The sequence below is a fragment of the Cavia porcellus genome, unplaced genomic scaffold, assembly GCF_034190915.1.
Source record: "Cavia porcellus strain 051 isolate PalLab524CR breed Dunkin Hartley unplaced genomic scaffold, mCavPor4.1 scaffold_6, whole genome shotgun sequence".
Lineage (NCBI taxonomy): Eukaryota > Metazoa > Chordata > Mammalia > Rodentia > Caviidae > Cavia > Cavia porcellus.
This window is the reverse complement of record NW_026947489.1, coordinates 34,103,878-34,131,028: the sequence shown is the minus strand read 5'-3', so window position 1 is coordinate 34,131,028 and position 27,151 is coordinate 34,103,878. Positions and strand designations below refer to the sequence as shown.

Here is a 27,151-nt window from a genome sequence, read left to right as displayed (position 1 = left end):
GTTTTAACATTAACTGGGTCTTGTCATGAGATTGACCCATTCCTGAATTACTTTCGCCCAGAAGATTCTGTCCTTTTGTTCCTATAGTTGTCATCCTCAATCCTTGATAATTTGCCTAGACTTTGTACTTTACCCAGGCATTTGAGACATAGAAATCCTGTGGCCTCTTATTCTGTGCAAGACAAGCAACTGGCTGTACTCTCTGAACCTGCAGTGAGGTTTGAGAGTGTGGGCAGGCTTAGAATAAGGACAGTCCATAGACTCTTTCTGTTTTTACTGCAGGTATTGATACACCTGTGGAAAATGACAAAATTCCTTAATTCTGCGTAACTGTATATTTCACTTTCAACTTTTTAATAGTTTCATTTACTCTTTTGTAAGACTGGACAAGGTATTTTAGAACTTCTGAACCAACAGGAACTTTCAGGTGTTTTGAGTTGTTTTTAGGTTAGCATATTTAAACCAAAGAAAAGGTTAGAGTTAAGGCTTTCTCTAAATGAAGTTTTAAAATTTCACACTGAGAATCTTCTAGTTCAACTTAGTGCAGGTAGAAGGACACAAAAGACATAGATTTCCCCAGAGTCACGTATGGAAAAATTAGTTAAAAAGACACATGCAGAACAAACATTTTTTTTAAAAAAAGCATTTCACTAGTGATGCACTACAATTTTCCATTTCATTTAAATGAGAGTTGAGAATAAATAATTTCAAAATTTTGAAACCTATGACTTCACTTAATATAAAAGATAATGAAGGCCCAAGCAACATAGCACGGTAAACCATACTTTGTTGGAACTTCTCTGTCCAAACACATATTAATGATAGACAAAATATGAAAATTTAAGAAAAGACACATAATGCTGAATAGTAAAATAAAAACACGTAAAGTAGAAATTGAAAGAACTATTAAGCACTTAAAACTCTGAACCTACAAGCTTACTGTGCTCCAAGTTAAGTGCCAAGTACAGGTGAGCAGAATGCAATATTCTGCATCGTAAATAAGGCTACTTAAAGCCTGGGCTTTCTAGAGTGTGAAATTGGACTGAGAATTTGTCAAACAGTGCCTGAGGGCTAAAGCTTTTGGCAAGCTGCAAGCTGCTAGTGAAAAGATAGTCTTGCATAGGGAAGTGGTCAGAGTTGCCTAGCAGGGCACTGACTGGTTCAACATTAGCCCCAGTATTGTCAAGAGACAGCATCTCCCAAAGGCCATTGAAACAAGCGTTGCTGCAAGGGATGCTGCTCTCGTCTCTTTGCTCTCACTTCAACACACCTGCTCGGTTTGGCTTAGAAAGCTGCATTTCTTCCTATGGCCATGGAAGCCCACTGTACTCACTAGTCAGACATGCTAAAAATGAGTGAGAAGTGGGAGAGGCATCAGACTGACACAAGGAACAGGGAGCGTAAATATTCCCCTGATCTTCAGTTAGGAGATTCTGCAATCTCTGTTCTACAGAGGATTCTAGAGATTTGCTGGCAGACTGACTTCTAACTTCACAACGACTGCTTTCCTTTTCTGTCTTCTCATTCAACAGAATAGGAAAATACAGGGCCAACTAATCCTTGGACAGAAGACTAACATCTAGAATAAACAAAGAAATAAGAGTCCTTTCCAAATAAGAGACCCCATCAAAAAATGGGCCGCTGAAATGAATAGACCCTTCTCAGGAGAAGTACCAATGGCCAACAAATACATGAAAAATTATTCCAGACAATGCATATTAAAATAACACTACACTCAATAAATCAAAGATTAACAAATGCTCAGGAGGCAGCAAGAAAAGGAACATTTTAATACTGTTGGTGAGGATGTAAAGTAGTCTACCTACTATGGACATATATATGGAAAATTCTCAAAAATTGAAAATAAGAAATTTCATTCAAACCGGCTATTTCCTTTCCAGGTATCTTCCCCAGAGTTAGTCATTATCTATGATAAGTGCATTTGCATGTTTATAGCAGCAGAATTCAAAATAGCTTAATATTGGATGCAGCCTACATGTCTATCAATAGATGAATAGATAAAGAAAATATGATCTTTGTACACAATGGAGTACTGCTTTCTCATAAAGAAGGATAAAATTCGAGTTATTTACAGGAAAATGGAGGTTGTATGAGACTGTAATGTTAAGTAAAATAAGTCAGACACACAAACCTATATATTTCTTGATTTCTCTTGTAGAAGAAACTCAAACATAAATAATGAGTAAAATAAAAGATGGATAAAGGGAATCAGGGAGATAGATCTTTTGCAAATGGGAATGGGTCTTAGAGAAGGAAGCAAAGGGGGAAAGAGGGGGGAAAATAAAAAGAATTAAGATGTGTTTCATACATAGACTAACTCCCTGTGATGAATATAATCACTATGTACTGCAAACATGTATTAATAACAAAATTTAAAAATAAAATTTTGGGAGTAGGATTTTTAAACTTCAAATTCAAATGTGAGTAAATCCTACCCAAAAAATATTTTTAGCTGCTAAATCTAGATTTGACTCCAGAACTGCTACTTCCACAGACATTATTCACCTTTTACCCTATGAAAATAAATATTCTGAGAATTATCTTAAAGTATTACTGTTAAAATTCTGTTAAGAAAATGTTTATAACAGATGGTTTTTTCATTTTTAATATATTTTATTATGTGTACATTTAGAATGACACACTAAGAACTAAAACATAATTTTGAAGCTTTTCTTCCTGATATTTCTATCTAATATCATTAATGTTCTATATCTACCCTATCACACATGAAGTCTTCCATGTGGAAATGCATCATCCTCATGGTTACCTTCTCTTTCCTGAGAAACTACACCAGCACCCATGATCAAGGAAGAAGAAGTTTAGTTGGATCATAGTTCAGTCTAGAGTCGGCTGGCTCCAAGGCAGGATAGCACGGCACAGTTCCCTGGCAGAGGAAAGTTGCTCATGGCATGGGGCCAGGGAAGCAGAAAGCATGAAGATAGGGCCCTGGAAGGAATATAAACCTTTCCAGGCCATCCCCACAGTGTCCCACTTCTATCCAGATCCCATCTCCTAACAGCAAGTCAGCTAGGAACTCCATAATCTAATAAAGTTCCGTGAGTGTACCAGGCTTTGGGGAACGTCTAGATATAAACTGTAACAATCATGATAATTGATTTATTACAAATCATAAAATTAGTATAATAAAATCAATTAAAGTAATTCACTGCATAAAGATTAAAAGGAAAGACAATTTCCAGTTATAGCATCCTAAGCATGTGTAAAAGTTATTTTTAAAATTTAGTAGATTATTGCTTTCACTGTTAAAGGATTTCTTTTAATATTTGAAATAATAGACAAATACAAGATATCTCCTTGCCTGTTCAGTGTAATTCTTGGATTCTTAACCAATTTGAAAATAAAGAAAAATATATGAAAGATAAAAGTATTCAAAAGGAATAAAACTGACATTCTCTATAGATAATATAATTACTAACATAGACATCACAAAGAAACCCACATATGATTTTGAGAATTAAAAAGCATACAGAGTAAATTTTATAGATAACCAGTTAATTTTAATACTGCATGCAAATTGAAAATAGCTAAAAAGGAAATTCATAAAATAAAAATTATCTATAATAGCATAAAATGAAATTCTTAATAATACCTCAAAGTATGTGCACAAGCCATCTATGGAAAAATCATAAATTTTATTGAAAGGAACTTTAAAAGTATAGATAGATACCTTGTTTTGAGATGACAACACAGTATTGGGAAGATGTCAATTATTTACAAACTGATCCATAGTTTCAGTTTAATTCCAATGAAAATGCCAATAGGAAGTTTGTATGTGGGGAGGTTTTGAGTGTTTGTAAGTATGTAGGTGTGAGTGTGTGTGTGTGTGTGTGTGTACAAAAAGAGGGAGACAGAAACAGAGTTAAAATAATCAGAGAAGACACGCAAATTCTTGAAACAGAACTAAAATTTGTGAGGAAACATAAATGGACAAAAATACCACCTTACTCAGAAAGAACAAGAATGATAGAGGAATCCTGTCTTAGTGGATATCTAACCTAGAGGAATACTATAGGGTTTAAGACAATGAGATTCTTTTTCAGAGATATACCAAGGAAACAAAATAGAAAAATCAGGAAATAAGATGGAGATGTAAACATTTGCAGAATTGGTGTCCTAGACGTGGAAGATTATGGACCTTTCAGTAAATGGTATAGGTATTATTGGTTAATCACAGAGAAAAATGAAATTTGATGCTCATATAAACCCTGAAACTAAAGGATCAAATACAGGGAGATTGTATGTGAGGAGGAGCAAAGCTCTGAGGAACTGAGAGAGTAATAGAAAAAATATATAATTCTTTCATCAGGGTATGGAAATATATTTTAAACAAAATGCAAAAAAATGCTAAATCAAAGGAAAAACTATATTTTCAACAATATGAAGATTGAGAATTTCTAGGTTATCAGATGCTATCTGAGTATATTTTACACTGCTGAAATAAAATACCTGAGACTGAGTAATTCATAAGAACAGAAGATTATTTCTTGCAGTTCTGAAAACTGGAAAGTCTGAGGTCAGAGCCACATCTGGAGCAGGTCTCCACCCTCTGCCATCCTGGGGAGAAAGCAGAAGGACAAGGAAATGTGAGCATCAGAGCCAAATATGCTGGTTAATTCATCTACTCCCAGAACAGACCTCTGCTCCCCTGACCGTGTCTGCAGGACTCCATTCACAGGACAGAGCCCTGGTGACGAACTTACCTCTCAGCATTTGCCAAGGGCCACAGATGAACTTTGAGGGACACATTTGAATCATAGAAGCCAACAAAAGACTCGGAGCAAATGTTTGCAACATGACAACTAAGTGAACAGAATCCAGAACACTTAAAAGATTCTAATCAATCACTAAGAAAATGTAAACCCAACTTCCAGGAGAACATGGTGGATAGATAACAGCAGCTATGGAGGCTCTCTGAGATAGCCAGCTTAGATTCCAGGAATGGTGCAGTGTTGGGAGTCCTAAGCAGGGGGAGATATACCCTGCTAACCCAGGAATGAATTAAGCTGAGAGAAACCAACTGAAAATGCAATCCTGGTGCTATGACTGGAACAGCTAATGTCTCAGTGCCAAAGCCAGAACCCGCGCCTCTGGAAACCGCAGCTTGAATTTCCTGCCACCACTGCTGCATCTGAATTGGCACAACAGGGATAGCGACACAAAAGCTCTGAGAGCGGGAATCAGTGAACCAAGTTGAGAACAGAGCTAGTGGGGAGCCCTGCATTGACCTGTGGTGAGTGAGAGGAATGGGGACCCTTCCATAAACTAGGAGGCTCCAACAGAGGACATTCTGGGACCGGGCAGACTAGCCGGAACAGGACGCTGCAGTGACTTCAGTCACATAGTCCCCTCTCAAGTAGGATTGGTGGGGAGCACTTGACCTGGGTGATGCCATGAACTAAGACCGAGTATGCTAGCCCAAACCAGGTCCCTGCACCTGGCAGTGCATCCTAATGCAGTGAAACCTTCAGCAGGTTGACTGACCTGGAGAGGTGGGCCCAGCATAGGCTGTCCAGGTCTGTGTCTCTCTAGTACACTGCAGTGGACTGGAACACCTAGCCAGCGTGATTCAAACAAACTTTACCTGACAAAGAAACTGGGCCTCCTCTATATGCTTGTATGGAAGGAACAAAAAATATGGGAAGATGGAGCAACAAGAAAGTGTCTTCAGTTCCCAATCCTGAGAACACTGACCCAGGAAAGGTAAATGCAAAGGAAAATGAGGACAGAATATGTAATATCAGGCATGGCACCAATAGACATAAAACGGTATCTTAGGGACCTCATAGATGAGTTCAAAAGTGAAGTATTTAACCAAATGAAGTAAGATATAAGTAGAATAGTTAAAGAAATGCTAAGCCTCTGAAGAAAAAACAGATGGCGGAATGGAAGAACAGAAAAAAAGGGGAGAATTTTTTAATGGAGAATATAGAGAAAACATAGAATACATGAAGCAGGTTCAAAGATTACCAGGAAACTAAAAACTCTATTGAAAGCTGGCATAACAGCTTGAAAGAGACTAAGGATAGATTATCTGAACTGGAGGACAGATTTGTAATATGGGAGCATGAAAGGAAAAACTTGTTAAAAATAACAAGGAAGCAAGCAGTAACAATACAAAGGCTAGAAAATGATAAGAGGATCTATAGCTTAAGAATTAAGAATGTAAAGGAAGAAGTAGGGATACAAACAAATGAACTGCAAAGGCTATTCACAGAAATAATCAAGGAGAACTTCCCTAATATGGGAAAAGGTAAAGATACTCAGATCTATGAGGCATACAGGACCCCAGCCACCTACAATCCAAACAGAACTACACTCAGGCATATAATAATCAAAATTCCAGAAATCCAATAGAAGAACAGAACATTAAAATCTGTCAGAGATAAGAAACAGATCACTTAAAAGGGAACACCCATCAGAATTACAGCAGACTTCTCGGCACAAACCATCAAATCATGAAGAACTTGGGGCGAAATAATTCAAGCTTTGAAAGACAATAACCTCCAGTTAAGATTGATATATCCTGCACAACTGTCCCTAGAAATTGATGGATAAACAAGGTGCTTCCAGGATAAAGAGGGGCTAGGGGAAAAACATTCTAACAGAGAAAAATACCAAGATTCCAGAAACAGTGGCAGAGAGGCCACAATGAATGGAGCAGAAAGTGAAATTAAGAAGACAAACAGACAACAAACGACAGAAAAAGGAGCACAACAGAAATGAAGAAGAGAAGGTTGGATGGTATGAACAGCTATTTTGGAGAAAACAAGACATCATAATAGCTAGTGCTGATTTAGTATCATCTTGTTTTGAAGTCCCATCAAGCTTTTGTTCTTCTGTCTCCATCAGTCTTAAAAGGTTGTATCTTATTGGATTTTATTATATGTGATAATATAAACAAAAACTTATATAGACAAGGAGATTATACAGAAACCATTTTTCATTTTCTGTTAGTTGGCTCTAAATACCTTGTAATGCTGTCATTCTCTTGAATGGTTTCACATTATCTTGATATGTTTGATGCTACAATATACGAAGTTATACTCAAATATTTCAAGGAAAGAGACACAATGGTAATTACTTTTATGTTGGGATATCTTGTGGTGAAACACTATTTTGCTTAACTGGTTATGTTCATACCTGTGCTGTTTTGTTGTTATGTCCTCTTTTATCTCAATCTCCTTTTTTCGTTATTTAATTTTTTATTTTTATCTTTTTAATTAAGGGAAAAATAAATAAAAAATAGCATGATATATTATAGTAACCCACTTTGATTTCCTATTGACTTGATTTGAAACCCTGTATTGCTCTCATCATCTTGTTTTGACTGATTTTATTTACTCTATTATGTTTTGCTTGATAGTACCAAGTTTGAGAGTATAGGTAACAACTGTAAAGACAGTAAGACTCACTATGATGCCCATTCTGGTTTGAGTATTATCTTCTTTTGAAGTCCTGTAATGTCTCAAATGTTTTGATTTTATTGGTTTTGTTTTTTACTGTTTTGTTCAATTTTATTATAACTGACAACATAGGCAATTCTTTGTAAGATAGCAAGAGACATTATAGTAACCATTGTTGATTACCTTGTATTCTGTTTTTATACCATGTACTATGTCCGTCCTTTTGATTTGACTGACTCTGTTTTGTTATGCCACATTTGGTTTTATTCTCTTCAAAAAAAAAAGTAATAAGAACTGTGGGAGTAATAAAACCCAAAATGTGTAATTGTCATTGTAAAAAAGAGAGGAAAAGAAAGTGCTCTAAAGAATATAACTGCATATATATTTAAGTGTATAAGATAAATAACCATATTACTGAGTTTTTGTTGGATCATTGAACAGAACTGTTTTCAGTCTCACTGTTTGAATGTCCACTTTATATGCTTTAATTTTGTAACTTGAACAACTATTTCTAAGATGACAATCTGTAATCTATTAACTAGTGATTTCCTAGTGTTTCTTTTTTTAAAATTCTGTATAACTTGCACCCTTTTCTGTTTTTTTCTCCTTAAATAAAATTTAAAAAAAAAGAAAATGTAAACCCAATGAAAATGTATCAATAATCTGATGAGACTCTTCCCTAGAGCAGGAAGACAAGATGGCACCATACTTCACAAACCACTAGAAGCATATTAATTTCTAACATCTCTTCAGTCTAACAAAAATTATTTTAGCATTAGAAAAGCTTGGTTGTGACTGAAAGGAAATGTTTACCTTCTTCTGGCAGAAGCATAAATGGATACAACCATTTTTGAGAGCAATTTGACATTATATATAAGACTTTAAAATGATTCTGATTTCAGACTGTACATTTTGTTTTTCTGAATATCCATTAGCAAGACACATGTGTAAGACATGTTCATGGCAGCACCATTTGTAACAGCAAGAAAGCTGAAAAACATCCCAAATATCGTTAGATTTACAGAATGGAAAACTTTACAGAATGGAAATTTCAGTAGATAAGTGACTTGACAAAATGATATTGAATAACAGTAAATCACTGAACGTGTAATATGAGTGATATAAGTACACAAGGTACCTGTGCATGTACAATTATCTGAAGTTCAAAAATATACATAGCAAATATTATAGACAAAGTGAATGTCTATACATAGAAAAGTGCTTGAATTATTTATTTACAGTCTTTAGCAAAATACCAGGTATCTGTACAAAAATAATGAATAATCTCTACATTATTTTATGAAAAAACAAAAAATAAAAATAATATATGGAAAAGTAAGCAAAATAAGCAAATATGCCTGATGGAGTACTACTCAGCCATAAAGAAGGATAAACTAGAGACTTCTATAGGTGAATGAATACAACTCGAGACATACTCATAGATGAAATTAATGGAACCCACATAAGTAAAATCATATTGTATCACCATTGTGAAAAACTGAACTAACAGAGAATCTGAAATGTACATTAGATAATGTGAATTGGGAAGAAACTGTTCAATAGAAAAGACAAACTAGGATAGGAGAAAAAGGGAAAAGAAGAAAGATAGATAGATAGATAGATAGATAGATAGATAGATAGAAAGAAAGAAAGAAAAAGGATAGTTTAGATAATTACACAGCCAGCTTCTATTTGTTACTGTAAAGAATGTTTTGTGCTGAACTGTTTAGACAAACTATCACGCCTATATCCTGTACTCTGAATAACTACTAGGAAGACAATACATGATGTATCAACTATTGTAACTATCCTACTAGCCTGTTTTGAAACTCAGTTTCATTGCTTATCTTTTTTTCTCTTTAAAATTAAAAAAAAAAAAAGAAAGAAAACATGCCTGTATCTGCTCATAGATGCAAACAGGAAGTCTGAAGTAAAATGAACATTACAGGGTATCTGTGTGGTAGGTGGGAATGGAAAGTGTTAGCACGGGAGAAATTGAGGAGAGACGAAAAACATTTCCCTGGCTGTATTTTTTTGCATTTCTGGCTTCTAGAACTATGTTGAAAATGTAATACATGTTGGTTCATTGAACACAACTGTTTGCAGTCTCACTGTTTGAATGTCCACTTTGTGTTCTTTGATCCTGTGACTTAAGCAGCTATTTCTACGATGACAATGTGTAATCTATTAACTGGTGATTTCTTACTATTTTTTTGATAGTCCTGTATTACTTGTACCCTTACACTGTTTTGTCTTGTTTTGGTTTTTTTCTTTTTTTTTTTCCTTTTAAATAAAATTAAAAAAAAAAAAAAAAGAAATGTAATATAATGATGTGGGGTGGAATCCGTAAAATGCGATGTAGACAGAAGCCAAGGAACCAAACTCAACTTCAGTTGCATGGCTTAACCCTACTGAGGTGGGGCACGGGGCTAATATATATCTCTGACCTAAATACCCTCAAGTTAGAGACAAAAGGGATGTTAACAACTTTAAATCTGTGGTTTTCCTCTCCCACACAGAGTTATAAGTAAACAGTTTTGAAATTACTTTCATGTAATCTAGGATTTAATAAAATAAGTAAATGTATTATGAACCATGAAAGATAGAATTTATGTCAACTGAAAGAAAATTCCAAATATGGGAAAGGGAGAGATTAGAATGAACTCTGGGTAAAATTAGACTGGAATCATAGTTATGAGAAAGATCTTATGATTATATACATATGGGCATATACATGAGGCTTATATATAAAATGTAGGACTTATATATAAAACGTAGGACTATATGAAACATAGAAACACAAGATCATATATATATGTGCACGTGAATCCACCAATCTACGTCTGTTCATGCACTATATATGTAGATTGATATAGAAACAGGTACAGAAGTATGAGGGTGGGTATTCTTGCACCCATAGAATTGTATAGGTGAATACATGTTTATGTGTGTGCATATGTACACACATGTATTTTCTAGTTCTGTTTCCTGAGAGAAATAGCAGGTATTATTTGCAGTAAGCATCTCTCATGCCAAGATCTTGTTTTTTGAATATTATTTCCCAAAAAGGGACAGAGGTTTTTTTTTTTGGAAAATGGTTTATTCTAATTCTGAGTGTGTAAAAATGAGTGTAAAACCTAGTGTCAGAGAATAAGGAACTACTCCAAAATGATGGAGGCATATCAGAAAGGCACATATATGGAGTAGTTGAAGCATGTTATACTTTCAGAATCTCAGAAAATGTTTTTACATAAACTTCGTGTTTTGAAATAGGAATCCAAAATTTTCCTATGGTAACTTTTTCCATTTCTTATCAGTGGGTCATTGCCAGGAGAATCAAGTGATCAATTTGATAGAAGTTAGAACTGATGTAAAGTGACTGACCTGGTACAATTAGTTTTTTTTTTAACAATTAGTTTTATTACCAAAGTAGAAACCAGAATTATAATTATAGTCTCAGCATGGAGAACTGGAGATAACTAAAGATATCATCCTTCTTAATTATTATAAAAATCACCAGTGGTCACAGATTCAGCTGGGGAATTATTTGGTTGTTTGATTTTATTACAGACCCTAATCCTTCCAATTCCTAGCACTTTTTACTCATGGTAATTCCCATTGTCTACCTCCCTACACACCTACATATATTTTATAAGAAATGAATTTAAAGAGCTCGTATTTATTTACCACATCATTAGCTTATATGAGAGCCATAATCATCAGAGATATCTATAGAATCTGAGAAAGGATCGCCTTCCTACCTTGAAGTCACTATCATGGGGCTTAATCATCACTTATTCCCCATGAAAAAAGCCACTCATGGTGAAGCATGAGACAGAGCAGATACATAAAGGAAGTTGGACATGATTGTGTCTTGAGCACATGAATATGCCTCACACACAAACTCATAATATAAAAAAATTGAGTCACAAATTTTCAAAGAAATGCTCTTGCAGTGGTATCAAGTGATCAAGTTACTGGACTTTCTTCAATTTCATTTTCTTTCTTTGGAAAGATGTACAATAACACTCCCATTCTGGCAAAGTCACAAGGTGACTACTATTTACTAGATGCTTAATGAAAGCTAATTTTTCTTTATTGTGCCCTTATCTCATTCTCTTACAGAAATGGGAGAGTGACTTTTTTAAAAAAAAAAACTGTCTGAAACTACAGCAACAGTAACCTAGCTTAAGATTTAAAACACTGAACCTCCTCATGGGATTTCAAGAGATTCTGTTTTGTCTTTATGTCTCTTCCCATTTCCCCAAACCAGAGTCTTTTTGTCATTTGCAAGCTAACAAATATGTGAACATACCCAAAATATCATTTTTTGAAATTGTAATGTATGCTATGTCCCTTTAATATGGATGAGAAAGGAAGCTCATACATTGTATGAGTATCACAGTTTATGTTTCTCTGAAATTTCTGAAATTCTATTTTATCTGAGATTCCTTTTATTCATATAGCTCATCGCTATGTGACTGGAGGCATCAGAAAAATATCAAATCAACTAAAGCAATTTAAGTTCAGAGCCTTGAATTTGTTATTACAGAAACTTCAACAATCAGTTACACAGAGAAAATGCTATTTTGCCCTCCTTCTGATAATAAGATTATTTCTCCCAGCCAAACTAATAAGATAATACCATCAATATTTCCCTGTGTTCAACATTAGATTAATGCGTCTTTATCTTCCAATTAACCTGCAATTATGTGCCTTAATATCTGACATTTTCCTGGATTTAGGTTAATCCATACAATGCCAATATTTGAAGATAAGGTCCCCAGGTCAATCAGCTAGAAACCATTCCCAGAAGTTGATGCTAATCAAATTTGTTCATGCAATTCAGTGAGGATATTGCTGTAAGTTTTAGAGCAGATGTTTGACACAGAAGAACACTCTTTATAGTAGAATTTAAATCCTTTTTGTTCAGAAATGACAAAGGTTGTTAAAATATACTTTTTTGGGTCACATAATTAAGGCACTCAATCAAAAATAATCAAAACTGCAATCTCCTCACAGCCTTCTCAAGTATGAAGTTTCTCACTCTCTGTACAGCCCTGATGAAAACTCAGCATGAAGAATGGATGAAATTATGATCTAGGCTGAGAAATTAGCCTTAAGCAGTTGTTAATAAAGGCAAATAGAATTTTACAAACCAACATATAAACTTTGTGAGATTATGTTATTGCTTTCTGCACCAAGGTAAAGTAGCTTGATACCATTAGTTCTTGAATATTATTTCTTAATTCATCTTTAAAGTTTTAGTGGATGATATGAGATTTAAAAATTAGAACAGATTGAATCTGGCAATTGCTGTGGTTTGAAGCTGTTTAATTCTCAATTAAATAGGATTTTCTCCTGAATAATAACCAACTAACTTATATTCCTCACTCTTTTGATTTTACACACACATCCAAAAAGATATTACTTGTACCTCTTGTTTTTTTTAAGTAAGTGGTAAAGAATACACACACACACATACACACACACACACACACACACACGCGCAGTCATATTCACATCTTTTATCAATGTCCAAAATCATTACTCTATCCAAGTATTCATTTCATGTTTATAACAGCAATTGAGGGCCGGGGGTTTAGCTCAGGCACGTTAAGTGCCTGCTTGGCAAATGTGAGGTCATGAGTTCGATCCCTAGTATAAAAAAATTGCAATTTATTTTCATTTAGAAAAGATCAATAGTGTTAAATATATTTCATACAGCACTACGATGAAGTTGAAGTGTGGGTTCATTTTGTCTCTCTACCTGATCCTTTAGAATGTATTAATAAAATGAGGTCAGATTTAAATATTGTGTATATTAAACAATTAGCATTGTATTGTTGTTTTTAATATGACATAATGATACAAGGCTGGATTGGAAAACAAAACACTATAAAATCATTATTAGGCTCTTTCAAGCCCTTTACAGCATCTCCTAACACCAACCATGTTAGGGTCTTGGTCTCCCTTGTATAATAAGCCTTAGTCCACATGTGTACTAACGTTTCCCTGTGTAGCTTATCTTCTTTCAACTAGGTCTGAAGAGTTATTTTCAATGTAACTCTTTTTGGTGAAAATCAAATCCAACTATTCGCTAAAACAAAAACTCTCTAGCCTTCTTCTCTGCAGATTCTCCTCTACAGATTCTGTACCAGGACTACAGAACCAAAACTATCAGAATGCATGTGACAGAGTCCTTCCCAGTGGACATTTCATCCTAGTGGAAATTAAAATAGGCTGTATCAGTTAACGGCTCAAGTGCATGAGTCCCAGTATTTTACTTCCAGATAGAGTAAGAGCTGATCTTTCCTCTCTAAGCTATTAACAGTGCAAGTTCTTATCTTAGGCAGACACCGCTTGCTTATGTGCTAAATAAAAACCTGGGGATACGGATGACATCTGTATTACTGGTAAAAACAAATCTCATAAAATACAATCTTGTAAATGAGCTGTAGCTTTAGAAACATACCAATGCCTATTCCAAAAAAGGACCTTCCCGAGATCAGAGGCCTATTAGAAACCATAAATGTTAGACATCTGTTGCTATGTTTCATGAAGGCAAAAATGGAGCTATATTAGTACCATATGGGAAGGAATTTAACTCCAAAATCCATCTTTGTGGGTATTTCCTAAAATAAGTTGCCAAGTGGGTAGAACAAATAAAATCAAAGATAAATGGATTTTTAAAAATCAGAAAACTTATCTGAAACCTTAAGTAATCTTCTATCAGAAATAATATATTTTGATACATGTAACGTGTTATAGGATTCCTGTCAAGTGACTTCATGTAGTAGATCACCATTGTAGGCATAGAATAACCTATAATAAAAGTGACGCATGTGAGAAAACTGTGTTAGGAGAAAGTGATTTCCAGCTTATATACTTGAAGAAGCAGAAGTAGAAACCAAAGCTGAAATTGGACTTCGATTTGGTATTGCACTTGCAGTCCCCGATCCATACTACATTCAAGAATTTTCAAATTGTGTGCTTCCTAAGAGCAGAACAGGGCTACAGTGTGCATGCTGGCACCCCATTACATACCTCCAGCTGCAGAACTGCCTGCTAGCCTAGTATCAACTCTGTCTGAGACCTCTTATCTTGAGTTGCACTGAGTGGCTTAAAACAGAAGTGATCAAAGGAGAGACAAGACCTCTGTGGAATCAGGTTCATTCCTTTGTCAGAATTAGCTGTATCACCAATTCTTTCAGGAAAGAGCATGAAAAATATCAATCTCCCCATTCACAAGTGACAGAGAAATGGTATGGGGGTCCCAGTCATAAGGATTAAATTTCCTTCGAGAGAAAAAAGAAATCAAGAGATAAATTAGTCTGGCAGTGCTCAGAATGAAGAAGTAGCTAAGGCACTATCTAATTTAGAAGAACTCACTAACCTTGTAAAGCATTGATTAATCTAACTAATCTTGTGTAACCACATTGCTTCTGAAGTAATAACTAACCTGATCTTTAAGAAAGGAGAGGGTGGTTTTCTTAATCAGTTTATAGCTACAATTTCCAAACAGGAAAATAGTCTTAAGGGGCAAATATCTCATGGAGTAGATACAGTAACTAGATATAGAGTCAGTAGAAGCAAGTCTATACTCATGAAATTAAAACCAATCTATTACCAAGGGACTCTATTGGAAATGATAACCAAAGGAGAAACCTCTGTCTTCCTGGGATGGGATACATTAAGTTCCTCAGATGGAAAACAGATCTCATGATGAAGCTCTGTCCCAAGATCTTTACAAATATCCCATCTGTTCTCAGGAGAGTGGAATATTTTATCTTGTTATTAGAAAACATACTTGCAAATGTTTTCCAAAAGGAATTACAAAATCAAAGTTCAATGCTGATTCCCATGTATACCAGAGGATGACAAGCATATCTGGATTCTCTTTAATGTGAATTTATATGGATTAGAATAAAATTTCATTAGAGTTCAGTTAGGACCTAATGTGTTGCAATATTGAGATGATTCATATTTTACTAGAAATTTCCAAAGAAAAAAGCAAAAATAGCCTAAAAATGACACAACTGTCATAATTTTTATTATAGATTCATATAAATTTTCATTTACTCTGAACTAGAGATGCTACCCAAATATTTTTTAAAAAGTAATTACAAGTGTTACATCCTGAGTTTGCTTCTCACTACCAAAAAATAAAAAATAAATAAATAAATAAATAAAAAGGATTGAAAGAGAGAAAAGAAAAAAAATTTCCCCCAGTGAATGAAAAATATCACCCATATTATTTTAAATCTCATATTATTTTAAAAGATGAAATTGTGTCTCTGTTTTAGAAAACATAAAGCAATATATTTTTAAATTAATTTTAAGCATTAGTTTTAAATTGTTTTTAGAAAAATTCAACAAATTATTGTTTTGATTTTCAGTGAACCTAATTTTCTGTTTTTGAAATCTAACAAGAACAGATTACTTGCATTCATAAAGGCATGAAAGTTCATTTATCTATTTATTCATACGAGTTATTTGGCCATTCATTTTTACAAGGTTAAGAGTTGCCTAACCAGATAGCCTTAGTTTCCTTTCTATAAAAAATAGGATTATTATGTTCTTATGATAATTATATAAGTATGTAAAAACTTAAAACAGTCCCTGGAACCAAGCAAATACTCAGTGAATGCTGGTTATTTATTTATTTATTTATTTATTCTTTTTGGATACCAAGGATGGAACTTACGACCTTGCACTTGCCAGGCAGGCGCTTGTGTCACTAAATCCCCAGCCCGGTTATTGATTTATTATGCATTGTATTGTAGTTTATGCATAAAATGGAGAGAAATAGGGATAATATGATGAAGAGAAAAGTAAAAGAACTTTTTTTTTTCTTTTTCGTTTTTATCAGTACTAGGGATCGAACTCACAACTGCCTGCTTGCAAGGCAGGTGCTTATGCCGCTGAGCTAAACCCCTAGCCCCGGTAATTTCTTTTGATTCCCTTCAAAATTATCTTTTCCAAAACTTCTTCCTCAGTGTCATACCATGTGGTGCTGTCTTAATTTGGACAACTGATATTTTCTCAATATTAAGTAAAATGTAATAAATAATAAGCAAAGGAAAAATCATTAGAAAATTGCTAAATTTACATAAGCAAATACCAAGCCTATTGTGTGAATACCACTTTAAGAAAATTTCTTAACTTCTTTTAGAGTGTGCTTTTTAACTCTAATATTTCAAGAAGTGTTTATTTTTCTGCTATAAGCATGGGTATGTATGTATCACTGTGGTATGATGAATTTTCTCTTTGGGGAAGATCTCTAGAAGGAGAACAGTTGGGTCAAATGGAATATGTAGTTTTAGGTTTTTGGGAGATCATCATACTGATTTACAAAGTGGTTGTACCAATTTATACTCTTGTAACCAAGGAAGAATGATTTGTTTTTCTCTGAAACCTCTCAGAATTTGTTACTGGTTGATTTCTTGATGACAGTCATTCTTTCTGGAATGAGACTGAATCTTAGTTTTTTTTAACCTATGTTTTTTACTTACCAATGGTGTTGAGCTTGTCTTATGCATTTTCTGGCTATTTGTAATAGCCCACATGCACATCAACAGATGAATGGGATAAAGAAAACTTGGATCCCCAAATTCAGCTGTCCAGATACTCAAAGATTATTATACCCATGATCCAGTGAGGTCTGGCTATTAGTTAAACCAGGTACCTTCCATGTGGTGCTAGTTTCTTAGGCATGGAGAATGCAACGCTTTTTCGGTTATGGAGGACTCCGTTCAGGTTTCAGAAAGCCTGAAAGACCTAGAAAATATATGTATCAGGGTCACAGTCCCTACCAGAAGCCTTTGAGAGGGCAATGTATAAAACTGTGAGAGCGAAGCTGAAGGTACAGTGGAGACTCTGGGAAGTTGGAGATGCCAGGAACATTGGACCATCTGCTGAAGAGAATTCCAAGCGGCATGTTCATCTCTGATCTAAAGTTCCTGAAAGAATTTCAGAGGTCCACAGATGCTAAAGTTATGGCCTCATTCTTGAAGAGGAAAGACAAATAATGAGACATGATTCTAGGTATGAGGCATGGTATAAAGAATTGTACTGCCTTTGCACGCACTCCAGCAAGCCATTGGGGGACCCGTCCCACTGGTAACCAGATCGGGATAGGAGGGAGCAGCCATGCCTGGCCCATCAGGGAAGCTTCCCACCCCAGGTAGCCAACATGGGCTGGATAAAACAGCAGCCAACCCTGCACCAGTGCGTGAACTAGCCACCACTGGATACTGTAGCCAACACAGGAAGTGTCTGGGACCTCACGACCTGCTTGTTTGAAAGAATCCAGGAAAATGACAAGACAACGAAGCAAAAGTAGTCTCTGGACTCCAACCCAAGCAGAGGAAGTCCAGGAGATGTAAACACGGAAGGGATTGGGAATCACACACCTGAAGTTTCTGAAGTGATGGCAACTGAAGTAAAGAGACGACTCCATGAGGCTCTTGTAGATAAATGGATACAATTTGAGATCATGCTCATGGGTGAAATGGTTCAGAGCCACATGGGTGAATATTGTGTTGTCTCCCTGGTATAAAAACTAAAGAACTTAGTGGGATCCAAAATGCACAACAGATGTGAAAGTGGAAAGGGAGGAAATGTCTAAAAAGGGAAGGCAGTGGCCATTGTTGATCTATTATCTTGTTTTGAAGTCTTGCATTGTTTGCATTGTTTTATTTAGTTTGCTTTTATTCTGTTTTGTTTTGATTTTATTATATTTGATGACATGTATAGCTATTTCAAAAATATAAAATATATTATGGTAGCCATTATTGATTTCCTATTATCTTGTTTCTAAGCCCTGTACTACCTTACTTGTTTTCTTTAATTGATTTTATTCTATTTTATTTTGTTTGATTGTATTATGTCTGATAGTATAAGCAACTACTTTGAAGATAACAAGATGCATTATGGTAGCCACTGCTGTATTCCTATTGTCTTGTTTTGAAGTCATGTATTGCTTTCATTATTTTGTTTTGACTGGTTTTATTATGTTCTGTTTTGTTTGATTTTATTATGATAGACGTATTGGGGAGTTATTTTGAAGATAACAAGAGAAATTATGGAAATCATTATTGATTTCCTTTTATCTTGTTTGAAGTCTTATATCACATTCATTGTATTGTTTTAATTAACTCTATTCTATTTTATTTCTTTCAGGTTTATTCTCTTCAAAATAAATTGTAAAAAAAGAGAAAAAAGTAAAAAAATATGGTGTTTATACACAATGGAATACTATTTTGCCACAAAAAGGATAAACTTGAGACATTTTTAGGTAAATGGATGCAATAAATCAGACACACAAGTTTAAATATCATATTTCTTCCCTTATGTGAGAAACATAAACTATAAATAAGGAGCAAAATAGAAGATACATATTAGGAAGCAGAAAGAACTTTTCAGATGACAAGGGGAACAAGAGATGGGAAAGGGGAAAAAGAAGGAGAAAGAAATTTAGAGAAAAAGAACTGCAGAAATAAATGTAAATATGACTTTTATAAATGTGGACGGAAGCAGGATTGAAGGGAGAAAAGGGGAAGATAGAAAAAAAAAGAATTATGATGTGTTATATACGTATACAGATGCTCCATGATGAATGTAGTCATTCTATAATGCAAGCACATGCTATTTTGCACATTTTAAAATATAATGAAATAAAATTTAAAAGAAATGTTTATTTTTATTATGAGATAAAATTGTAAACTTACACAGTAAAGTGCAAAATTTTACGAGTACATTTTCACATCCGAAGTGACTCTTTTCTATTCTACATTCAACTGAATCTACTTTTGTCAGAGCATAACTAACAAAATTCAGGATGAATAAGGAGCCACCCCTTCTTTACAAGGCTCACAGTCTGGGCAGGAGGTTGATGGACAAGTACAAATTTCTAGAGTCGAACTCTACGCCACTTGCTATTCTCCACACTTCGCATGCTGCGATGTTGGGACTGAGAAATACACTAACAAAAATTTGAAACATCTTTAAAATTTCTGTCTTTAGGGAAGACTTTTTACACTGTTCACGGAATAACTGACCCTCCATTAAGAAAGAAGTTTAGGTACAAGATAGAAATAATGTAGTGGGAATACATGGAGCTGATTCTGAAGGCTTGAGAGAGAGAAACCTACGTTTAAATTGCTAAGTAAACAAGAACAAAGTATTAAGCAGTTAATAATATATTTAAAAATCATAAACCAGAGATAAGGGCTATATTTACTCTTCAAATATAAATAAATAATAAGCAAATAAGTCAACCAACAATGGATACAGACAGTCTATTTGGATCTTTGGTCTGTAAATCCTTTCTTTTCTCCTTCCTTCTCCCTCTTGCCTTCTTTCCTTTCTTCTTCTGATTCTTTTTTTGATGTCAACATTGAAAGAAAAACTCTTTCTTCACTACCACAGTGATAGTAAAGCCACTATTACCACATACTTCCAATATTTCTGCCAAACAATCATACATATCTTACTAGTATAAAAAACATTTAACATTAAAAGTGATATATACAAGTATCATATTTTGCATTTTAAAATACTGTGAATTAAAACTTTCTATCAGCTCTTTAAAAGCATCATATGAAACAATACATCATTATATATTAGTGATTCTAAAAGTAAGTTTGTATACAAATATTAGACTCATGCATTCAACCAAGGGTTGCAAAAGCCAGATGACATCTGTAGTAATTTTCCTGTAGCACACCATGGAATTACAGACAAACTTTCCTTGGTTTGATCATCAGGCCTCTTTTCAAAGCAAATTTACATGTTTTATTTTAAACTTTAATGGGTAAATGACTTCTGAAATATAAAAATACCAAACAAGATATGCTGTATCACAATTCTCATTGCAAAGATGCTTTCAGTGTAGAGAAAATGAATGCAAATAGGAAGTCAGTGCTCTCTCTTCCCAATTATTGTTATAACTTTTCAAATTTAGAGTTATGAAGAGCTCACAGGAAAGGGTTCATAAATAAATTTATCATATATCTCAGATGCAATGAACTCCATGATTACATAGGTTTTGGAGGTAGAGCTATACATTAACCAAAAAGATTTTAATAAGCCATGCATATCTTTATACAGGTTTCAGAATTCTGGATAAACCAAAAAATAAGCCCTTTGGTGTTTTGTGATATAATTTCTATCTGTTTATCTTTACTATCTGAATGTGAAGAAAACAAAGACCATTCAGTCATCACCTTTCCTGTGAATTCTTTATGGAACCAAGCTTGGTTCTGTATTCATATTTATAAAAATATTTTTTATCACAGGTATTATATTGTGTTCAAATGATTTTAAGACTTGTTTTCCCTCAAAATAATATGCATTGTCTTTCATCTGTGTGTATATCTACATCTTCAAAATGCAGTGGTGCACTATTAATGCTTTTTGAAATAATCCAGTGTGTGCTTACACTTAATTTTTCTGCTACACCTCCATGCCTGTGTAAAACACAACCACTTATAAAGTAGATTTACCACAACTTCTAGGGAAGAAATATTACCCATTTCATTACAAAACCACAAGTGCTCATTAGTAGACTGAAGGACACTAGAAAGTGCAACAATACAGTGTGATGTGTGGTAATAAACAGACATTATCTTAACACACAGCTTAGATGTGGAATTTTTGAAATTAACACTGGACACCTTTTATTGCATATGGATCAAATGCCAATTGTAAAGAAATAGTCCAACTTACACAATGCAATTTAAAACATAATAGTGTTAAATTGCTCTGGAAGCTAATTCTAAATAAATATAAACTTTCAGACCAAAGTAGGACTATTTTTGAAGGCCAGATATTAGTGTGAAGGCGCTCCTATGGCTGTACTTTTAATAAGAATAGATTGTGATAAAAGAATGCTTTTGAATTGGCAGTACAAAAGTGTAACTCTTCTCAATAGAGATCCTGACTATAATTCCAAAGAAGATACCCAAGTTAATTCAGTAGGAGCATACCTGGTGAAAAGATGAATAGTAAGATCAAGTGCATAAAGTTATCACCTGCTAAATGTATTCTGTGGGTTGTAGCAGGTAACAACATCACATTCCTCTTACAATTTAAGGTAGCATGACAACTTTTCTGAAGGCAACCATGTTACTCACTTGTTATAAACTTATTACTCATTCAAGAGAGGCAGAACAGAGGACAAGATCCCTTCTCTTGCGTACACCTTCTGCACAACAATTCATTTGTGCAATACATACTCATTCATTCAAAGCTTGCATTGAACTCACCATCCTTAATTATAATCATTGGCTCCAGTGAGTAATCTGTGGATGGTTTTGAGTTGCTGCCAGAGACAATATATCTTGGGGAGGGGAGATAAGCTTATGGGAAGAGAAGCTCTTTTCCCATAAATGATGAATCAATCCATTAGATTTGTGATAATCAATGCACTGGATCCTTTTCATGTCAAAGTAGGGGGAGGTAAAACCTTAGTGAAGTGGCCAATCATTATTAATTCATCCGATGGAGTAATATTAATCACGAAGAGCTAATGTGATATTAATGTGACTATAATGCAGGCTTCAAAGAGAATTTCACTGTAGAATAGAAAGATGGCGTAGGTTTTGTTTACTAATTTACTTACCTAATAGGAAATTTCTAAAGATTTTGAGGAAACAAAGGCAACTTCTTGCATGCTTTGTACTTGAGTATGGAACTACGGGAATTGCACTGAGAGCTCACCTGTAAATTTCCGGCGTGGCCCCAGGTTGTCTGAGTCAGTCAGCAATCTGGCAGGGAAATCTTCTTCCAGGAAACGTATTTTTGAGGCTGCTGGTATGAGAAGCTGGAGGACAGGATTCTGGGAACAGAATCCAGTCTCCAATGCTGCTTGTTGTTCCTTAAAAGACATTTGAAGATGAAAAAGTAGAGAGCAAAAGCCTGACTTCATTGGATTTAAGAACATTTCTGAAATTAATTTGATCCAATCTCTTCAAATGTACAATGAAGACTCATTTCTGAAGACTTTGAGGGAAACATCCAATGTTTCAACTCTGTCAGAGGGACTGGTTAATGTCTGCTCTAGATGTCTTAGTCTTAGGTTAGCATACTTTCTGGAAGATGACCCAACAGATGAGTAATCTAGGAAACTGAAACCATAGAGCCCAAGAAGTCTGTTAGGACCTGACTTTCTCTTATGCACCAATTCATCTTTTTGCTACTCATATAAAACCAACCAGTTCATCATGTGAATCACATTGTTTCTTTTCAGTCTTACTAAGGGCCACATCTCTGCCCAGAATCTCTGTCTTCCCAGATTCGGGCCAGCTTTCTCCTTCTGTTTAAAAATTCAAGTCAAGACCATTTCTCCCAGGTTCCCTTCCTATTACTGGCTAACCTTCACCCATTTATGTTTCTGAAATTCGTGGGCACGTATCTACAAGTTTACTTACAACATAATTGAAGTAGCCTTTTTACCTTTCTCCGACCAAACCATGATTCTTTTTCAACACTTGTGGTAAATGCTAATGTTCTTAGCATTTACATAAGCACCAGCCACATACAGAAGTAGTAAAATATTTTAAGGAATAAGCTGAATCCATGAACAATATGTTAGCACAATATTTAAATAGAGGCCTCTTATTTTTACTCTAAGTTCTTGTTAATCTTTCTATGTGCATCAGGAGGCAGCCACTTTATTTATTTTTCTATTATACATCTTCATTTTGTTGCCTATTTTAACAATTTATGTCTTTCTTGGTAATTGCCAGTATTGACTTTCATAATTCAATTTTCTGCCATTCGGTTTAAGGTGATATTACCATTAGTGTTATTTTTTCCAAAGGAAGTATTTCATCTGTTGGTTATATTTCCCTGTATTTGGGACATAAACCTTGTTGATGATTCTTATTGACATAAATTGAATTTTTTTCATTTTAAAACTGGTAATAGTTAACTATAAGTCTTGTGAGTATAAATGATGTAACAGATAAACAGCATTGTTATAAAATTGTACTAATAAATGTCAGGCCTCTTCCTTTTCCATGCCTCAGATAAATTTTAATAATCATTGATATAAAGTAATAAAAATTATTCTTTGTATCTATTCTTTTGTAATTTCTAAGTGTATATATATATATATATATATTACAAAATTTATTTTTGATGAACTCTCCTCAAGCTTCTGAAATGTGAAATGCCTAAAAATAAAACAAATTTGTAGATCTTCATGCATATTTTTCTTCTTCTTATGAAATCTTTCAGTATCTGTAGGCTGCACATTGCATGGTTCACTTCTTCACCCAAATTATCTCTTGAGAGTTTCCCTTCTTCACTCCTCAAACTCATCTATCCTAGATTCTTACCATCTATTGTTCAATTTAAGAGAAGGTCCTGAATTAGCCTTCTGCCTCCTACCCCCTCCCCATTGTGTCCTCTTACTCTGAAAGAGGTCTTTAATGGCATAATACTCTGCTTAAGTGCTTCAAATGACCCTTGATTCAATATAGGATTAAGTCTGCAATTCTTAGGCTGGTACACAAGACCTTTTCTAATCTATTCCCCAGACACTTCCATGTTCACTTCCGTAATTCAAAATTTGCTGTCTTTCACACACGGGGTTAAAGTGCTTTTATTCTGGGAATTATCTGTGAAGGTGAGGAAGAAATATTTGTAAAAGACCAAGGGTTATGTTAGGATTTTATATTTGTCACCTTTTATCACTTTAACAGGAGAAGGCTCTAATTAGCCCCATGTTAGAGATAAAATTGCAAAAGCAACAAAACTTGGTTAAAGATGTTTGTTTTTTTTAGTGATAGAATGACATTCATCCTGTGATCTTTCTGCCTCAAAGGTCTTCCTTCCTCAAAAGTGTTACTTTTCACACTTATGTTTCAAGAGACATTTCTTTGTGAACACTTTATACCTTCTGATTCACAATACTTATAATTTTTTATTTGGCTTTGATACTTATATTAAATATAATTTCATCAATTAAATTTGCTATACCTCCTTTTCTCCCTTAATGTTTCATATATGAGTCTGCTCTAATTGTTTACTATTTCCAATTGCAGTTGTATTTACCAAGCTATATAGATTTAAATGGCAAAAGAGTAATTTACCCATGTTTATAATTTAGTGCCTTAGTCTGACATATAGTAGAATTTCTAAACACACTTGCTTAGGAATTGGTTAAATGAATGTGTTCCTAGAATAAAGGTATTATGTGTATATTTCCTGGGAAAATTCAGATATGAATATATATTTGATCAAATTTTAATTAAATATTGTAAGACTATGCTATCAAATTTATGATAAATACAACATCATGATTTTGAGGAATTTCAAAACCAAAAACCTTACGTGGTGCCTCAAAAATGGCACCTGGAGTAAGGGCTTTAGATTTAACTCTGCCATAAACAATCTCTAATTTGCCATTGCGTGAGCTAGATGCCCTTCCAGCACAGTGGCACTGCCATTGTATCACCCCTCAACAAAAGTCTACCAAGGCCAGGAGACTGGTGCCCGAAGTCCTGTCTGTGCACACCACCAAGCCTTTGCCTTCAAGGCTGTGCCCTCTCACAGCACTTTTGGTGCTGAGGAAAACCCTCTCCCTCCTACTGCTGTTTCAGCCCCGTTCCTCACAGAGCTAGAGTTTTCCTGTCCCTTATCCTGACACAAGACGTTCACAGAGTTAAGAAAGTCAAGGCAGCAAGATAAGAAAGCAGAGGTAATGTCATTGGGATTTCTGCCTTCTTTCTGGACCACAGCTCTGAGGCGGTAAACACCGTGGCCTTAGCCCATGAGCACAATCAGACACGAAATAAAAGCCTGATCTTTCTCAATTCTTCTCAGTGAGGAAAACAAAATATAAACCGATATCTTAATAAATTATCTTGCATTATCTGTCTATATGTGTGTTTTAAATATCACCTAGTATAGCATCCTAGAGAAGAGTGGAAATACAGAACAGTCATAAAAGCACAAATTCTGGGGCCACACTGTCTTAGATTCAAACACTGTCCCCATTACCTCAGTAGTTTATCTTTGCATCTTTGTTTACCTGTGTTTAAAATGAAAATAATGCTATCTTCTTTAAAGCGTTGTGTTATTGAATTAATGTACGCAAAGCACTTATAACAATATGTGGCATGTTGTACATTCTATATATGATTTAACTGAATTATTCTATATATTGTGCTCTTTAGATACTCATTGCAATCCATTGGCTTCTTCTTTTGGTGAATGACTCAATATTTATAACAAATTTTTTGTTTCTATTGTTGTTGTTGTTTTGAGACAAGATCTCACTAAGTAGCTCAGACTGATCTTGAACTCATGGTAATCCTCCTGTCTCAGCCTTTGATTGCTGGGATTACAAGTGTACGCCACTCTGCCAGGCACTTAAAGTTTTTAACTTTGCTATTTCTTCTAAAGGCTAGTTACAAATTTACAAAGGGCCATTGAATAATGTACCTGAATACAGGCTGACAACAACATGTACATGCTAAAAGCCAAAGCTCTTATTTTAATTGGGTTTTGTTCCTTTCCCATAGACCTCATGGTGAATCGGTAGATCTTAGTAATCTCCACTTACCTTCTTTAACACTATCATCCTCAGACAAATTGATCAACCTGTTCTCGAATTAACTAAATAGCATATGAATTGCTTCAAATGAGAAACTGTGTTAAACTGAATGAAAAGGAAAATGTTATCATAATTTTAAGCAATAATGAGAAAAAAATGTATAACACAAAATACCTGAATTAAAGTGAAGAAAACTCTCAGATCAATGACATTCTCTTCTACTTTGGCAAACTAGAAAAAAGAGAGAGAAAAAAATAAGCAGACAAAAATAATAGACCAGACCATAAATAAATTTAATAAAAGTAAAACAATTTAATAAAATGTAAAGCAATGAAGAATATTAATGAAACCAAAATCTCCTCACATGGTACAATGAAATTGATAAATCTTGAGACAGACAGATGAGGACAGAGAGAAGGCACAAATTACCAACATCAAGAATGAGAATCATACTCTGAAAACCCTCCCATGAAAGTGTGAAATTGGGAGAGTGTGGTACAAGAGGAGTCTAGGGAAATGAAAATGGTCAGATTGGGTTCCAAACTGCCAAAATGAAACCTACTAATATCTGTAAGCAGTATGTGCTGGTAAAAAATGTGAAACAAAAATAATTAAAATTATCAACAACATTTTTCGTATTAAAAGATGTGAGAGAAGACATTTAAAGCATTAATGATAGTTAATCATCATTAAGTACAATATACAAAAGATGAGAGCGATGTCTTCACTAAAGATTTCACAGATCTTAAAATGGAGTAAGACATTTAGGAACAATACTTATCAGTGAATTTGGCAACTTAGAGGACATAGATAATATGTGAAAACCATAAACCACAAATCTCACACAAGAAGAAATAGATAACATGAATAACTGTATATATATTAAGGAATTGAATTTCTCTTTAAAAATCTTTCCTTGAGAAAATGCCAGGCCCGAATGGATTGACTGATGAATTCTATCAGATATTTAAGAAATACAGTACGACACTTCTATACAAAGTATCTCAAGGAACTGAAAAATGTTTTCCAATATTTTCCATGAGATGAACATTGTTCTAATATCAAAACCAGAAAAATTTGTTAGAAATCTGTAAAACAATAATACCTATTTATGGATAGACATGTTTTTTAAAAATAA

General features: G+C 34.4%; 1 long non-coding RNA gene across 1 annotated transcript; it reads right to left on the bottom strand.

Moving 5' to 3' along the window:
• Positions 1–4,473: 4,473 nt before the first annotated feature.
• LOC134476251 (uncharacterized) lies at positions 4,474–26,246 on the bottom strand. Its single transcript, XR_010047832.1, has 3 exons — positions 26,188–26,246; positions 22,170–22,326; positions 4,474–4,596 (listed from the first exon to the last, which is right to left on the bottom strand). It is a non-coding gene; the product is annotated as an uncharacterized LOC134476251 (long non-coding RNA).
• Between the last annotated feature and the right edge of the window lie 905 nt (positions 26,247–27,151).